This window comes from Galeopterus variegatus, unplaced genomic scaffold, assembly GCF_000696425.1.
Source record: "Galeopterus variegatus unplaced genomic scaffold, G_variegatus-3.0.2 Scaffold1432, whole genome shotgun sequence".
Classification (NCBI taxonomy): domain Eukaryota; kingdom Metazoa; phylum Chordata; class Mammalia; order Dermoptera; family Cynocephalidae; genus Galeopterus; species Galeopterus variegatus.
This window is the reverse complement of record NW_007727543.1, coordinates 176,241-194,856: the sequence shown is the minus strand read 5'-3', so window position 1 is coordinate 194,856 and position 18,616 is coordinate 176,241. Positions and strand designations below refer to the sequence as shown.

The 18,616-nt window shown below is 45.6% G+C and overlaps 1 protein-coding gene across 1 annotated transcript in view; it reads right to left on the bottom strand.

Moving 5' to 3' along the window:
• LOC103593867 (talin-2-like) overlaps window positions 1-4,543 on the bottom strand; it is a gene marked incomplete at its 3' end in the record, with an annotated part of 205,365 nt that extends 200,822 nt beyond the window's left edge. The window contains exon 1 of the mRNA XM_008576961.1: window positions 4,491-4,543. The remainder of the gene's footprint in view (window positions 1-4,490) is intronic.
• Between the last annotated feature and the right edge of the window lie 14,073 nt (window positions 4,544-18,616).

Sequence of the window (18,616 nt, the reverse complement as noted above, 5' to 3'; positions counted from 1 at the left end):
ATATATATATATATATATATAAAAAATAACTTGCGGGGCCGGCCCGGTCGCGCACTGGATAAGTGCGCCGCTTGGGAAGCATGGCGGCGCTCCCGCCCGAGGGTTCGGATCCCACATACAGACCGGTTCCTGCTCACTGGCTGAGCGAGGCGCGGGAGCAACACCGAGGGTTGCAATCCCGTTGCCGGTCCCCGGTCCGGTACGGGGGCAACACTGAGGGTTGCGATCCGTTGCCGGACACGGAAAAAGACAAAAAGACAAAAAAATAAATAAATAAAATAAATAAAAGTAGAGAGTAGAATTGTGGTTACTAGAGGATGGGAAGGGGAAGCAGAATGGGGAATAGGGAGAGGTTGGTTTGATCATCACACTTTGTACACATGTATGGAAATATAACTCTGTTCCCCATAAATATGTACAATGTATCAATAAAAAATATTTTTTTAAAGAAAGTTGTGATAGGATGTCATTATGCACCCATAATTTCAGACAAAGTAATAAAATAATAAATGGATTGGAACACCCTGGTTTATTGGAATGGGGTTACCTACAGGTATTCGACCATAGGCTGCAGGCAAATCCTTCTGTGCCCCCCGTTCCACCTGCCTTGTGAGCAGTGCTGGCTCTGGGCTTGAGACCTTTTGAAGTGGGGAGAATGGCCGAGAAACCTCCCTTAAGGAAGAGACAGGAGGCAAAGAAGGCAAAACATTAAGTATATGAATACTGCTGAGCAATGCAGCTGAAGGGAAAAGGGCTTGTGTCTCTGTCCCCAGCAAGCTAAAATCTATACTGCATAGTGATTAAAAAAAAAAAAAAAACCACACAGAAAAAGAAGAAAAGAGCAGCCCACAATAAGAAGGGACAGTCCCAAGTCTGGCAACCCAAAGGCAGGCAGCACAGGCCCAGAAGGCTGGACTGGGGCTACCAGTGTGATGACACCATTATGAGGAAAGCTGCTTTCTCTTTTTATAAGCCTTTTTCTTTCTTTGTCTTTTTAAAAAAAATAAGCAGGTTGTAAGTTATTTTCATAATTTTGTAAAGAAGACATTTTAAAGAAATACAAACAACCTGTGCGAGAGGAAAGAACTTTTTTTTTTAGATACTCATCCAACATCTTCACCCCATATGCTCTCTCCAATTATCCCAAATAACTGAAGACCCCAAGATGTCTTTACTCGCGAAGTCCACCAAAGGCAAGGAAACACCTACCGTCTATTTTCGTCATGCCTGCAGGCACGTAACTGCAGCAGACCAATTTGACCACCGTTACTCTGCCTAGGGCTTGCTCAAGGATTCAGCAGCAGCAAGCAGTCATCGCTCTTCAGCTAGGTTGGCTTTAGTAAGCATAATGGAAGGAAGATGTTCCTTTCTTGGGTTTATTTAACAAATGTCCATTCAGCCCAAGGTCCAGCATTGTGCCCTGGGATACCAGGACGGATGAAGCAGAATCCCTGCCCTCAAGGGGTTCAGTGTCTAAAGACAAAGAAGTTGGCTTTTTGAATGGGAAAGTGCTCCAGTAAAGGGAACAGCCAGACATAAGTGGAAGGGGACACTTCTCAGTCCTTGGAGGATGAATGGCCAGGATAAGAATGCAGTAGTCTAATAGCATATATCTAAAACAACCCCATGGAGTAAAAATCATCTCCCTCCTTTTGCTTGAGCAAACAGGCCCAGAGCATAGAGGTTACTAGTCATTGGTGCCTCTATGAGAAACTGAGGCCCAGGTAAATGCACAAAGGCATAATGTCATCACACTACACGGCTGGGAGTTAAACCCAACTCCCACTAGTTCTGAAGCCTTGACTTTGGAAGGAAAAACAGCTTTAACCCGCAGAGTCTAAAGCAGCAAGAAAGAGACACCTTTGAGATCTGATTCCAACCCATCACTGGATGGGCATCGCAACATTCCAGGAGGGAGATATAGGCATGGATTTAGTAACAGAGTTTGCAATACAAGAGTAATAGCACAGCTCCTGTCTGCCATTGACTAACATGTAAGAATTGGAGTGCGTACCTAGTCATAGAAGCCTGGCTAAATGGGTTCGACTTAATTCTGTATGTGGTAAGTGGCTTAGCCCAACCCAGAACTGAGCACATACATGAAACCGAAATTGAGAAGCCTAATGGAAAACATAAAACCCAGAAGGTGCTAGAACTCTATATCTGATACAGAATAGACAAAATAACCCTGAGCAGAGCGAGGTCATTTGAAGGTTGTCTTTGATACAGAAATCCCACACAGTGGACAGAAAATGGTTTTCAGAACACACTGAATCGGCCCCTCACCCCTCGCCTCCTCCCTCCCAGCTGTGAGCCATCGAGGACTAGGTCATACCACTGGAACTCCAGACCACCAACAAAATCAGTCACCCAGAGAACTGCTCCCACAGAGGCAGAGCAAGAAATCCGCCTCCAGAATGAACACGCACTCTCTCTTCCTTATTCGTTTCTGCCCCACATTGTCCAAGTTCCTCCCTTAAGTCAAGGGGCCAAAGAGCTACAGAAGCAACATTTTAAAGTTGCCCACAGGGAAGGGCCATATCTGGGGATACGCTGGAGGAGGATAAGAGGGAAGGAAATAACCTGGGTTGCAACTGATCAGCAACCTAGTCTCGCCACTCATGGTAAAATCCCATCCTAGCCATAATCCAGGTGGTAAAAGCTAAAAGGAGGATGAGCCCCACTCGAGGCCCAACAGTCCAGGCTGGATCCTGACTCTGACACTCTCCGTGTGTGACCTGGGGCGAATTCCTTCATCCCTGCACCACAGTCTCGTTCTCCATGCAACAGTGGCTGCACCTGCCTCCCGGGCTGCAGGGAGGGTTAAGTTACAAGAACGTGTGCCAGGCACTTAGCCCAACGCCTAGTACACTGTAAGTACTCCATAAACGCCTGCTAGAACTGTTAACTCTTCAGGTGGAGAATTGATTTAGCTGCTCACAAACACTAAAGATTTTTGAAAGGGTCCACTGCAGCAGCTTGGTAGTGCTGAGCCTAAGACAAGACACCCATATGTCAAGAGCACAACCGTGGGGCCAATTCACTGCTTGGACTCCAGACTCCCCTTTCACAGTGGTGCCCTGAGCCCTGCCTTCCCGTTCCCCTCACACCCTCGCTCTACTAGCTCTAAGGTTTCTGCAGTCAGTTCGTAGCTTTCAATATGATCTCTCTTCTCAACACCCCACTACAAGTGCCACGTGAGCCCCGCTGACACAGCCTGCTCTTAGAAATAAAAACACCCTTTCAGACACCCTCCCATCTTTTCAGAAATGCTGATTTACACAGTGTGCACCCTATAGAGACCCAAAGGATTTCGCTGCATGAATCTGAAAGGCATAATATTTAAGGGAGGGTTCAAGAGCAAAACCACAACCTACAATAACCACAATGAGGTACAAGCACACAGATACAATTGATGCTGACAGGTTCCCATACTTCTCAGTCTCTCACGGCTGGAGGAGACCAAAAGGCTGCTGGGTCTCTGGTGGCCTTACACACACACACACACCAAGGCAGTTCTCACCAGGAGTCACACTCAAGTACAAATCTTGTTGCATCAAGAACTTTAGAGCCTTACTCCTTCCAGTGTGGTCTATAAACCTGCAGCATCAGCATCACCTGGAACTGGTTAGAAGGGCAGAACCTCAGGCCCCACCCAGACCTACTGAATCAGGAACCATGTTTTAACAAGATGCCTAGGTGGCACTGCTTCAGCGTGTTTGGAACAAAGCAGTCTACCCAGTTAGGGGTTGTGATAGTTTACTTAGGTTGTTACTTGATCTCATCTTTCTTCGTGAATTGGAAGTTCCATGACAGCACAGACTGTGCCCATCTTAGCCACTGGAACATAGTAAATACTCAACAAATATGTGTTGAATGAATAAACAGATGAACAGGCCATCTATCAACTGACTGAACAGACCTATCCTGTCACAAGTGCAAAGAAATATGCGAGCAAGGAGCTGAGAGAGAAAACACCTGGGGGTAGGGGCACACTTATTTAAATAAGGTGGTCAGATAAGGCCTCTCGACAGGGGGTGGCAATGAAACACGATGGGCAAGGAGGCACACATCAGGGAAGCGGATGTCAAGGTGAGGGCAGGCACCTGCATTTGTCACCATAAAGAGTGTTTTCCCGCAAGCCAGTAAAGAACGGCCACTGTGGCTGGAGAACTGTGAAAGAGGGGACTGAATGACACGGCTTAGAAGAGCATCAGCAATTGTATGTTTGGCTCTGGCCATGGAACAAAGAAGCTCCAAGGAGGCAGATTCAGAAGGCCCACGAACATTATGACTGCTGCGGGGGGACAGAAAAGCCATGCCTGAAGTCACAGCTGCCACCTCCTCGGTGTGAGAGAGGCTGGCTGTAGAGGGAAGGGGTCCAGCAGCCAGACCCGGTTAGACTCTGTAACACTGGCCACAACCCCTCCAACCCTGAGAATCCACAGGTTGAGAGTCGCTTGTCAAGTAGAAAGGAGGAGACTACTCACTGTCTTCAACAAGTTGATACAGGAACTTATGGGCAGCTGAGCATCCGAGGGGCAGAGAATCCACAGGTTGAGAGTCGCTTGTCAAGTAGAAAGGAGGAGACTACTCACTGTCTTCAGCAAGTTGATACAGGAACTTATGGGCAGCTGAGCATCCGAGGGGCAGGGAGCCCAGTCCAGATGTTACCCTGCAGCAGCACACTGGCAGAGAAGACACAAATGACATGGGTCAGTACAGGCACACGGGCTTCAGATAATAACAAGAGTGGAAAAGGAAAATGTCACATAGGGTTAGAGGTCTCAGAGCACTGCAGAGACACAGCTGGCAATCCCTCTGCCTTCAATTTTGGGAAGGGACAGCATCCCACCAGCAGCACCTCTGGAGCAGTCTCTCCCTGCAAATCCCCCAACGTGGAGTCCAGACATATGGCTGCAAAGGGCCCTTGGAAATAATCAGGTCCAAGCCTCTCTTTTTACAGACGAGAAAAGCCAAGATTCAGAAGACAGGCCTTGCCCAAAATTAGCAGCGAGGAATGGCAAGGCCAGAAACAGAATTGCAGAATCAAGTCTATAAAGCTTAACTTTTACCTGCAAATTACCTTCCTAAGAAAACTCAGTTCTAAGCAAATGTTATTCTTATTCTGTCTGGCTCTTAACTGAGAAGAAGAGACAGAGCAGCCTGCAGTTCCAAATCTTAACCGTTCCTCTAGTTCTCTCTCCTTAATCCCAAAAAACTTGCACCAGCCAAACTGAAACTCCTGGTTTTCTTCAAAAACAAAGTTAAAGAAGAAACAGAACTATTCACATTTGAGCAGGAGAAAAATCAAAAAAAGTTAGACGGAAAACCTAAAGACTTTTTAAAAAAATCTGAATTTACGAGATGTAAAGAACACCACAGAGCGAGAAGGAAAACTTTTCCATACATCAGGTTTACAGACCCCCAGACCAGAACCCCTCCCAGAAAACCCTCTAAGATCATAGACTTTAGTACATTTCAAAGGTTGGTAGCCTAAGACTGTTGCCCTTGTTTCATTCTGGCGAAGTGAATGGATGATCAAAATGCTAATTCTCTAGGAAACAAGGCTTCTGATTATGGTTTGGCTGTTTTATTAAATCTTCATCTAATTACGTATTTAAACATAATCATTTAAACAGTTGCCTCTTCCTCCTGGATGCTAGTTCCAGCTGGCCTGACAAATCGATGCAAGCTGGGGCTCATCGCACCTAACCCTGGAGACCTTCAGCCAGCTCACCTGTAAACTGAGGAGCGTGGGCCACATAAACCTCAGGTGTCCTTCAACTACAAAATTCTAAAATTCCTTTACACTTCTGGAATAGAACTGAAAATACTTCACATGAAGTCGGCTTATGCAAAGTATAATTACTTGCCTACTTTGAAGAAGGGAATATCGGTCATCATAAATTTAAATGAACATATCTCTTAGGAAACTACAACTAAGTTGGCCTAACAATGGTTGCATTCTGTCTCTAGGGAGTTCACTCCAGCAGTGACAAATCTGCCCCCACCCTCACTAAATGGTATTTGGATCTGTTTCCCCAAAGGTCCATTATTATTTATAAGGTAAAAGTTAGGGTTTCTCTTACATAAAGTAGAATTTAGGCAGATGAGGTCATTTGTTTTGAAACTACAGCAACCGTTCCAGTTTTTTTCTTTTTCTTTTTTTTTTTTTCTTTCCATTTCACATTCTAGTTATTCTGGGTCAAGAGAGGCAGATGCAGATTTCAGAAAAAATGCAGAGGCTGCTAGACCATCCACAGCATGGCCAAGGATTCCACCCCAACAAGTCAGGGTATAAGATACTGCTCATTTCAGTGTCTTTCAACAGTTAGACATTCTCAAACTAAGAAGCCAACCAAGACTCTGATGTGGGCAAACCAAGTGTATTTCGAACCTTCAACAGTCCCAGGATCTATTTAAAAAACAAAATCAAAAAACCCTACCATAATGTCCAGATTATTCCTTATTCTTATTGAGGAGGTAAGAGGGTAGAGTAGGGTCACATGCTCCTCTGAAAATATGATGGGCCCTTTCACCCAAAAGGAGAACATAGAGAAAGTTATGCATTCAGTTTCCAGGGATTCATGAGCTCCCTGGAATTTTGCTCTGTATCTCATGTTAAGGACCCCTGCTAAATTAACATGTTATAAGGAGTCTTCTTTTATAATTCTCTTTGAACCTCCTACAATCCCTTTGTAAATGGAGTTGTGAATGGCAACCCCATTTACAAAGGGACACACAAGGAAAGTGTGTGGGACCAGTGAGGAAAGTGGCTTATTGTAACACTGATGGTGAGAAAAGGACTCTTCAGTTAATAAAGCCCCCAACTCTTTTCTAGCCCTCTGCTCCTCCTGGGACCCTTCATCTCGCCATTTCAACAGGGACCTTCCCTTACAAAGCTAGGTTTGTGCTTGGTATCCAGTTTTTCACAACTAAAATAATGATAAGCAAATGTACATGTTGTCAAGAAATGCACACACAGGTACTAGAATTAAGAAAAGCAAAAATCAGCTAAAACAAAATGTTGAAATGTTTGTCACCTCTGAGGGGATGGGAAGCTAAGTTTATATTTATAAACGGGTTGTTGACTCCATGGGAATTCATTTTACTCTTTAAACTATACCTATACATTTTATATACTCTCTGTATGCATATCACAATAAAGCATTAAAAAAAGATTTGTCAGTGACAGGGACCTCCAAGAGTTATTCTTGAAATTCTTCTCAGCCCTAGTTTAAGACTCACCAATAAAACTGACATGAGCCCAGAGCTTGTCAAGGGGTGCGGCCTGACAAGGAACAGTGAGAAGTCTGGCCCCAGAGAACCCTCTATAAATACATTTTCATTTTTAAAGTCCACACCCTGGGACAGTCCTGTGCTCTGGGCTAATGCCACGCAGATCTCCGACGCTGCCCATCAGTCTGGGAAAAGCAATGTGGGATTCTGCGAACCCAATGCTCTTTCCTCTTACACGCTCTGCAGGCCTATTTCCTGAGGTACGTTCTGTTACCAGGAACAATCTCATTAAGTTATCCTTAACAGCTAGCAAAGGAACAAAGAACAAGACACTTCTGCAGAGACTGGAGGAACACTGGGCCACGTCCGTCCTCAGCTGCACACAAACATTCCTCATGAGAATTCTGTTTATTCAATAAATGGTCAGGCCATCCACTGGCCAGAGCAACAGGGTAAAGGCATGCAGACATGACCAGTGCATCTCGATGCCTCGCCCCTCCCACACTTACCAATATTATCGACCAAATAAGACAAGCACGCTGCTTTCCTAATAACTTGAGCAAGAGCATGTCATCCAAACAACTTTTTGTAATCTCACTAGTAGAAAAAGCTGTCATTTTTATTTAGTTACAACAGCCAAAAACTGGCTCTATGACATCAAACAACATTTTCACCTGGTTTTGGATAGGCTGTACCTCATACCCAGTGCAGGGCTGAAGCACAGGAGCAGCACATGCCTAATGAAGGAAGTATGTTAGTCCCTCATCTCTTGCTCAAAGTCTCTTCTGCTCTTCTCCTAGCTCAAGTCTACAGTGTACAAAAGTAAAAACCACATTAAGAATACAAAACCCACTCTCTAATGTGTCACCTTCCTCAAAAGTAAAACATGTCACTGGATTCTGCTGTCTTTCCTGAGCTCAATATGGGCATGGCTTTCGTGTGTGTGTGTGTGTGTGTGTGCGCGTGCGTGCGTTCGAGCACACACACGCACATGCAAGCCCAACATTCTTCTTGATTGACTCAAAACAATAGCTTTACAGGGAAACCACTACTAAGAGCTCAGGGAAAGTCAGGGCCTGCCAATTCCAGAAGGACAAAGGGTTTCAGGAACTAACATGGGAACAAAATGATCTCATGCCCCTCTCCCACCGAGACTGTGCATAAGAGGGTCCTTCTCAAATTCTGAGCTCTCACTTACAGACACAGTCACTGTTTCCACCCGATGGGACCCATGCGGGAGGATGGCCAAGTCAGGAAACAGATTCCAAAGGTAGTTCTTTGATGTCTAACCCAGACAATCTGCCGACCTGGGCTCCTCAGCCAAGGAGGGGGCTGAAACTCTGCAAGAGTGAGACCCTGGCTTATCCTCAGGCATTAGTCACTACATCCACCGGCTCATTCCTTTTAATCAAGAGGCCTGGCCCAGGACTGAAAGTGGATCCTCTGATAACATCCCTGCATCTCTAGGGCACTACACTGTGCTAAACTTTAATTCCTGGTGACTCAATCTAGCAGGACCCTCACATGCTTCCGAGAATGGGGGCAGAAAAAGGCCACGTGCTCCAGGCCTCACGGTGCCCCTACCCCCAATATCATCATGCCAGCTGCCCTGAGAGTGGCCTGCGGCAGATGCTGGACACTGGGAATTGCATGCAATCCTACAGGATCAGGGTGAGATGTGTGCATGAGCTCTGGGACACAGCCCCACACCATCTATTTATCGTACACCTAAGTGCCAGGCCATGTGCTAAGCACTGGCAGAGGACAAAAGAAGTACCTTGTGAGGTCTACAAGTTTTGCAGACACCTCCTCAAAACAGAATAGTCATTGTTCTTTTGGAATCCCTAGAGGGGATATATCAAGACAAAAATGCTCTTAAATGAATATTTCATTAGTCCCAGTAGCCCCTATATACATTTTTTAAAGTAGCAAAAGTAATTTTAGGGCATTATTAACTTACTCTATAGGCAATACTTGACACATATGGATGAAGGATTTCTTTATTAAATGTTTCCACAACATAATAAAATCATCTTTGTTCTGCCCCAAAGTGGTGCAGGGGTGCAGACAGGAGACTAAACAAAAAACCCAAAATCTTTACCACACTTAGAGGCTACACCATTTGAAAGAAGCTTTAGATCCCACGTGAAGATAGAATTTTTTGAAGTCAGCAGTCACCTGTGTCACCTCCCGCAGCTGGGTGGTCTTCGCCAGCCACAATCTTAGGCAGCTCCCTTGCAATGTCCTTCTCAGGGAAAACCCTCCACAGCCTCTTAACACTGTCCTGGAGTCATCTGTCTCACCTATCTGCCAAAGTCCCTAGGACTGCCTTTCCTTCTGCCACCCCCGGCACTTACTAGGTGCCCAGGAGACTTACAATAAGGAAAGGGGGAGAAGAGGGGAAAGACGACTCTTTACAGAAGATTTGGCAGGTGACTACTACCAACGACAGTCTGGGGAGGGAGAACGGTGATTGGACCTCTTCCCTAAGAGTCCAGCATAATTCAATGATCTCACATGCAGGTTTGAAAACTCAAGACTGTAATAAAGATACAAGGGAAAATCCAACTGTCTTTCCTAAAGGTCTAGCACATGTGGGCAGCCCAGCTTCGCCATCAATCAGCCAGACCACAGCCCAGGGAGGAGAACCTGACACACAGGTCTTTTCTTCCTTCTTGGGCCTTTCTGCCCTGCTCGAAATATGGTTTTTTCCACCTCCTTTCTTCCTTCTCCCCTGTGCATGACATTTTCCACTGCGCTCAGGATAAAGTTCAAATCCCTTACTTGGGCTAGGGGGCCTTTCCTCTTTAGACCCTCATCTGACTTCCCCTGACTCAGCCCCTATTCCCACCTTCCTCACTGCGCTCAGGATAAAGTTCAAATCCCTTACTTGGGCTAGGGGGCCTTTCCTCTTTAGACTCTCATCTGACTTCCCCTGACTCAGCCCCTATTCCCACCTTCCTCACTACAGACACATGTATCAGTCCCCATGTCTGGTGTCTGGGATTCCCCTGCCACCACCACATCCTGCCTTCCTACTCACCCACTCGGGGTCTGTGCACAAGTCATTCCTTCCAGGACAGCCCCTCCCCACCACATCTGTTACAAATCTTCTTTCCCCCAAAGCCCAGATCACATCCCCCCAGGCTCCAAATGACCCCTCGGATCCTCCCAATCTCTGTCCCATTGTCAGAAACCTCATGCCAGCGGGCTGCCTTCTGGGTGCCTCTCCCCCTCACTAGAACGAGTTCCTGGAAGACAAGGGAGTCACTGCCTCTACCTTTGTGCCCTATATATAGCATCCCACATAAACCTTAGTAGACGTGGAGGACTCAAACACCTACAAATTGCCTTAACACTTCAAGTTGCTTGTGGGTGGCTCTCAAAATGCCAGTTCCAGAGTCAAGCCAAGCACACGAGCAGCCTGAACAAAGGGATCATTTTTCTTCACACACTCCACCAGCACGAAGCATTCAATCGCATCGGCCCATCTATTCAGGCTCTATTTCCCAATGGATGAACAACCAAACTCCAGTGTTCCTCTGGGACCAATTAAAGAACACGGGACTTCAGAATGCAAGGGCACACTTTTCTGTATAAAGAGCAGATTCTGGGTAAGTAGCACTATGAAAGAAATTTATAAATCCACCCAAAAGCCATATATTTATTTTGAGACACCTCCACTCACACATTTTTTGCTCTGATTCATTGTAATCCGTTGCCGGTCACGAAAAAAGACAAAAAGGAAAAAAAAAAAAAAAAAGAAAACGCATTTGCTTATAAACAGATAGAAATGGCAATGTTCTCACTCATGTCAGATGAGAAGTCTGCTTACATGCTCCAAATAAAATAAGGAAGCAATATCTGACCCCACTCAAGACGCCTCTGGAATCTTCTTTCCAACATTTCTCATTTGGTCCAATCTCTGTTTAATTACATGCCAAGAAAAGACAAAGAAAAACCCCACTACCACCTACTCCTTCTTTCATGAAAACATTATCAATTATCTTTATTACATCATATAGCAAAGTTGCCCCACAAAAGGTAACTGTGGACAAATGGTTACAGCAGCCATTTTCTGGACAAGCGCTTCATTCGCAGGGGTTCCTTTGCTGTCTGCCAGGCACTGGCCTTATTTCTCTGGAGAAAACAGCACGGGGATAAGTGTCCATCAGAAACCTTTGACGTTAGTTTCTCAAGACCCAACATGAATATAAACAGTGAAAAACAACTCCTTTCTAACATCAAATAATTTCAGAAACAAAACCTGACTGGATGGAGTCTTAACATCCTAACTTTCCCCAGCTCACCAAATCCCAGCTGAGGGGGAAGTCAGATATTTTAACTTTCACACTGACCCCACAAGCCAACCCCCTTGGCACCATTCTGTTACAGGTATTTCAAAGAAATTTAAACCAGTATGCTATCCCTCCAGCACATTTCCTAGATTTGGCAAACTCTTAGGTAACAGTGGGTTTTTTTTGCACTGGCCTTATTTCTCTGGAGAAAACAGCACGGGGATAAGTGTCCATCAGAAACCTTTGACGTTAGTTTCTCAAGACCCAACATGAATATAAACAGTGAAAAACAACTCCTTTCTAACATCAAATAATTTCAGAAACAAAACCTGACTGGATGGAGTCTTAACATCCTAACTTTCCCCAGCTCACCAAATCCCAGCTGAGGGGGAAGTCAGATATTTTAACTTTCACACTGACCCCACAAGCCAACCCCCTTGGCACCATTCTGTTACAGGTATTTCAAAGAAATTTAAACCAGTATGCTATCCCTCCAGCACATTTCCTAGATTTGGCAAACTCTTAGGTAACAGTGGTTTTTTTTTGTTTTTCCTTTTTGTCTTTTTTCATGACCGGCAACGGGATCGCAACCCTCGGTGTTGCACCCGTACCTCGCTCAGCCAGTGAGCGGCTGGTCTGTATGTGGGATCCGAACCCTCGGCAGGAGCACCGCCGCGCTCCCAAGCGGCGCACTGTAGCAGTGCGCCACCGGGCCAGCCCCAGGTAACAGTGTTTAAGCTCTCAAGGTACTACACCAAAACGAGGTCCATCCAGTTCTCCTTTTTGGTTACAGGCTCACATTCCTGCAGAATGGAAGCCAAACGCTTTCTGATTATACCAAAAGGAGGGAAGGAAAACTTAAAGTAAGTTTCCTGGGCCTGGATTCTTAAAGTAAACAACCTTTATTATTGTTAGTCATTCTTTCTAAGGCCCTCTCTGGTGACAGGAGTGTAAACTTACCCAAGATTCTATGCCAAGGATGTATATTTCTGCTCCAACCAGAAATCGTAGATGCGGAAGGAATTTCGGAGATCCCACCACCCAGGAATTCTCAAGCTCTCAGCCAGAATTTCACTAGGGAGAGAAGGAGGGGGTGGGCCGCCCAGCACTGGGAAGCCATTCGCTACAAGCATGAGGTTTCCTTCATTTCATTTATGAAGTTGTGTTCTAGCTTGGTTTCATGCCATACAAAATCTTGCATTTATTCGATATGTGCATGCTCACTTTCATACGAAAATCATTTTTTCTTTTTGTCTTCCAAATTTCCTGAGTAAGATTAAGGCTCCAATAAGATGTCTTAGGTTTATCCTGTGGTTTCATAAATCTAAGCACACTCAGCACTCTACCCCTGTACAAGAAGCTAAAATTTTCTCTCTGCCCTTTCTTCTATAGACAAGGAACCTACTGCCCAAATATATTGGGTGACTTGACCAAGAAAGTTGTAGGCAGGCTCAGGTACAGAGTCCAGGTCTCTAACCTGCATCTCTTTGCCTCTTTGCATCCATACAGTTCACAGCCACTCAACTCATAAGGCCATGGGTGATTTTAAAATCTGCCCACACATCTGCTCTGTACTGAGATAGGTTTAAATTGGTGAGTGTCCTCCCTCAGGCTTGACCCCAGGTTCACAAAACGGGGGCCTAATTCTTCACTGGCTTTCAGATTGCCAAAGTGTCTTTGGCCTTCAGTGTGTGTTGACTTCATCCCCACCCACCTACATTCTGTCCCCATTCACAGCTATTTGCAAAAATTGAAAGTATGAGCTGCTTAGTGGAGACAAGCCAACAGAGCCAGTATCATCAGCATCTAAAATCTCAAAATAAAGACTAAAACTAAGATCAAATCCATTTAAGGGACACTGTCAATCCAAACACAATGCAGTCCAGTTCAGACCTATGTTGATTCAGAACTATGTTGACAACTTTCCTATAAATAACCTTTGAGCCAGTGTTAGCTACTATAAGAGCTGTGATAAATACTAAATATTTTAGCTGTGTATTCTACATTCCAAAGCAAAAGGGGAAAGGGAGCCATGCTAATATAAATGTTGTGTTTAGGAATTCCAAGGGGCATCATATACATCTAAAGCAGTGGTTCTCAACTGGGAGCAAATTTTCCCTTCAGGGGCATTTGGCAACATCTGGAGACATTTTTGTCTATCACACGTGAAGGGGAAGGGCTGCTACTGGCATCTAGGGGTGGAGGCCAGGACACTGCTAAATATCCTATGATGCACAGGACAGCCCCCACGATGAAGAATCATCCAGCCTAAAACGTCAGTGGTGCCGAGGGTGAGAAACTCTTACTGAAATGTAAGAGGCAGCAGGAATGAGTCCTAATTCTCCCCCTGATGGATTGCATGGTCTGGACATACCAACTGACCTTCCTGGGTCTCTGGTTCATTGTCACTAGTCAGAGAGCCTGTCTTGTTTCGGAGGTTCTGCAACCCCTAACTGGGTTCAACCACTAATTCTCCAGCTCTCCAGGCCTAGTGCCAGTCTCTCTCACCATAATACCCCTGACGGGGCATTTCCCACCAGTTCTCTCAAAGCCCTCTCACATTTCCACCGGAAAGAGGAACAGTGCTGAAAGCAGCTTGTCTCTCCACATCGCCACCCACCAGAACAGTCCCCAGTGACCTCACAGTCCACAGAAATGAAACACAGAGTTACTGGATTCCATGATCTCCAACTCTGAAACCCTATGGTTCTACTCGGTCACCAATCTAAGGACAAACTCAGAAGCTTCATTTCCAATTCTATGTTCTATTTGGCAAAAATGTATAAGCCAAAAAGGGGAAGGAAAAAAAATAAGCTTTACAATAAAAGTAAAAGAAAGAAAATAGCACAGCTGCAACTGTACATATAAGGACTTTGAACTTTCATAATACTTAACAACAATGAAATCAGCCCACCACTCCAGCTTAGGGGACAGACTCAGTATTAAGCCACTGTTTGTGGATAGAGAAAACACACGAGCACCTTGCCATCACCCAAAGCTTCTCTACTGGCTCCAGCTGTACACACAGCTCCATGGAAGAGCACAGCTTAGGTCAGAGGCTGAACGCTCCACACACAACCTGATGGTCTCTAGAGCCACAGATGATAGGAGTCGTCTTACAAGTAAAATTCTCACTTTCAGAAAAAGGAATGTCAGTGGCCTGACTAGGGGAGAGGATGATGTTTTTAACCCCCTCCATAAGGTTGTCATGGCTCGTTCTCTTTCTCTGAAACAGTCGACAAGAGTGAGCCACTTCCCCATCCATGCTGCACAGGAATTCCTTTATCTCCATCATGCATGAGGCCAAGGATTCTGCAGATGGGAAAAATGAGAGAAGACTCCCAGGAGAGAAAAGAGAGCGAACCAGAGGAACCTTCTAAGGCAAAAAGGAAACAGTGCATACTGCTACTGCTAAGTCAAAGGGCGAAAGGGCTTAGCACATTTCATTCGCCTCACCACAAGCTTCCCAGTATATTCATCAGCCATAAAGCAAGTGAGAGAGGAAATCCAAAGTTTCATTTAAGGCGAGGGGAAAAGAAGACTAGTGAAAACGCTCAGGGCGATCGCACAGGCACCCACATGCTGTCAGTTGGCAACACAGGGTTAACGTCCTGGGACCAAGCCTTCCTCTCAGCGAGTACAAATCCAAAATCATAATAAAGATGCTGAGGGATTTAGTCATGAGCCCTCCCCTCAGCCATCAGAAAGAATGGCAAAAATGCAGAGTAAGTGCTGGCAGCCAGAACCACTTCATTTCCCCAACTGCATGAAGAATTTGCATTTCCAATGAGCATTTCAAGAATGCTCCATAGTTGGCTGCTAATGTGAGTAAGAATAAAAGTGATCCTCCACAACACCAAATTTCTGATTATTTAATTGCAACAAAAGTACCTGGGGGTGGGGGGGGAGTATCTGGGTACCCTAGTAGACTGAAGAACACTTCTAGCTAATTATATCTTATGAGTCAAACAGCCAGATCAATGCTCAAAATAGTCAAATCACATTAACAAAAGGTAACGAGGACAACTCTACCGAAATCAAACTTTACTTTCACATTTACAAGCTAAGTGCTGCAGGATATGAAGATCTGTGTGAGAACTAAAGAGAAAACCATTAGGAATGAAAACCTGGAAGCCCTTTTTAAGTCAACAACTAGGTGAGTGCCAACCGTGCGCCAGAGTCTGACCAAGTCAGCGGCCGCTGGCGGGGAAACCCATGAAGGCCACCCAGATGCTTAGGATACCTGTACGCTAACAACAGTGATTGTCATATTCACACACACAAAAAACAGAACCGCAATTTGATTTTTGAAGGGAGGAAGAGATGCAGAGGAGAGAAACAGAGTCAGCCTTACAATTCCTCAGCCACAGGGGGTCGGGGGGCGTCAGAAAGAGAGAGGGTTGGGGGGCCTCAGAAAGAGAGGAAGTCAGTGGGTGACTGAAGCCTTGCTCCATAAGATAGTTGAAAGAAGTTTATTAAACACTGAAGAGCCTTCTATCTTCTTTACTCACTAATTAAATTGGAGAGTGGAAAGAAACATTAAAAAAAATCAGCAGAAGTCCAGAAAAGGGCTGCCAGAGACACAGGGCTGGGGGAAAAGCAAGAGGCACCCCTGTTCTGAGGGGAAATAGATACTGCAACTAGCCACAGGGCTCTTGTGGCCACAGCCAGTCCCCGACCAGTGCAACAAGGAGGGGATTCTTGGGAGTCTGCAATTGTTTTAGTGTCTCCTTCCACATCCTCCTCCTTATGGGGGTGGCAGCTCTGTGGTCAGGATAGATTTTCACCAGAGCTAGAAAACTTCCTAACAAGGGCATTTTAATTAAAGATGAGACACAAGGCAAAGCAAGAGGGAAAGAGACAGCACCAGAGGATGCTGTCCAGCCTGCAGCCCCCATGTGGTTCTCATTCCCACCACAGCCTCACACCAAGCTGGCTTTATACTTGATAGTTCTGGAAGGGAGGCCAGGGCCAGCTGGCACGAGCCACACCCGCAGCCCTGGGCCATTTCCTCCTGCTCACATCTCTCATTATTCAGCCTACAGCACTACCCCACCCTTCTCCTAAAAACAGGGTGTCCCCTCTGGCTAAACAGACTTCCCTATATTATCCCTGAGGCATGGCACTGCTCTATCGTGCCTGGCAAACTCCCAGCCTGGGAATCTGGACCCTGAAGGTCTGGGGAAGATGAGTCACTGGCTAAAAACCAGGAACCCACTGGGTAGTACTGGTCTCCAAAACAGACGGCCCTAACAACACATCCAGCCAACTCCATCAAGCGGACAGCCCACGGTGCTTTCAGTAGGCCAGGCCAGGGGCCAGCTGTGGACAGGACAGAACACAGTCCCCGTACATGCTGCCTTGTCCTCTCCTGGGGGTTTCTGTGAAACAATTCACTGTGGTGCACCGTCTTCCATCATTCAGATTATTTTTTAAAAACAAACAGAGACAGCCCTCCCTCCTGACTCCTACAAAGGAAAGTTCAATGTCCCAGGCCATTACTTCATTAGCTTGAATAGGGTCTAGACAACATTTGGACTTCTCCGTGCCGACCAGGCCCCTATGGAGCCAGCAGAAACTTCCGTCAGCACTCTGTGCATGCTCTTCCCCCACGTGGAATGCTGCCCCCCAGGCACCTTACCTGCTGGCTTGCTCTCATCCTTCAAGTATTTGCTTAAAGGTCAACGTTTGACAGCCTATCTGGAACAGCTGCCCCTCACCCATGGCTCTCTCTGGCCCTGTCCCTACACCAGGCCTTGCTTGTCTTGCTTTTCCTGTCTGTCACCCCAGAGCTTGGCCCCCAGTGGACTCTCAGTAACTATGTACTCAACAAACGAACGCATTAGGAAAAATAAAGCAAACATATCTGAAATACTGCTGCTAGGTATAAACCTACCCATGTCAAAAGGTATATACTGTATAAGATCATTGGAATCGGCTTTATTCATCACAGCCAAAGTCTGGAAACTACCCAAATGCCCATGTACAGGAGAAGACAGCTAATATGAATAAATGAAAGAATACCACACTACTATGAGGGACAGACCTACAACTCACATAACAATGCAGATGGATCTCACGAACATCACGGTGAACAAAAGCAACCAGAAACAAGAAGATACACTTGGTGAGTGCATTTACATAAAGTTTGAAAAAAGGCAAAACTAAGTCAGGATCGCGACTATGGGAGCGAATGCCATCACTGGCAGAGGTCACCAGGCGGCTTCTGAGTTCTAGTCATGTTCTCTTTCACGATCTGGATGCGGGTTACACAGGTGTGTTCAGTTTGTGAAAATTCATCAAGTTGTACATTCATGATTTGCGTACTTTTCTGTGTTTTATTTCAACAAAACTTCATTACAAACAGAGAAAACCTATCTGATATAAGAATTCTTTTTTTTTTTTTTTTTTTTTTATAAGAGCCAGCTAAAGACTCCTTTCTGTCACAGGACTGGCATCTAACATGCGGCATCCCCTGTATAGATGTCATGCACTACCTGCCTCTTTACGCACAGCATGTGGCTACTTGTCCCAGTGAGGTTTGACACATCAAATGACCCCGAAGCTGAAGCCCACCAGGACACACAGCTATCTGCTGCAATCTTCTTCCCCTCTTCCTCGTACCAGAAAGGCAAGCTTGAGTCCTGATAAATGGCTTTAAATGGAAACAGTGGTAGGAACATCACCGCCTGAGGCCAACGCAGCACCTGAGCAGACATCTGAAGCCACAACTCTGGTCAGAGCTGACTGACTCAAGGTCCTGCGTCACACCAGAGGGAGAGAATAATAATCAAGGGTCACCTGCAGCCTCTTTCTAGTAATTTGCTCTTAGCTATTTCATGAAAATGATCATTCAAGGGGAAACTTCTCTCTCAGGCAAAACAAAACAAAACAAAACATACATGAGTAACAAAGCAGTGGCCTCTTGGCTCAGTCCAAAGCTCGGGATCTGAAACAGCGAAATAGCCACAGGCCAACTATGACCTGAAGGACACACCCCTACAACAGAATCACAGAGAGCAAGAGAAAAGAAAAGGGGAAAAAAAAAAAAAAAAAAGAGCATGCCCAGGACTCCT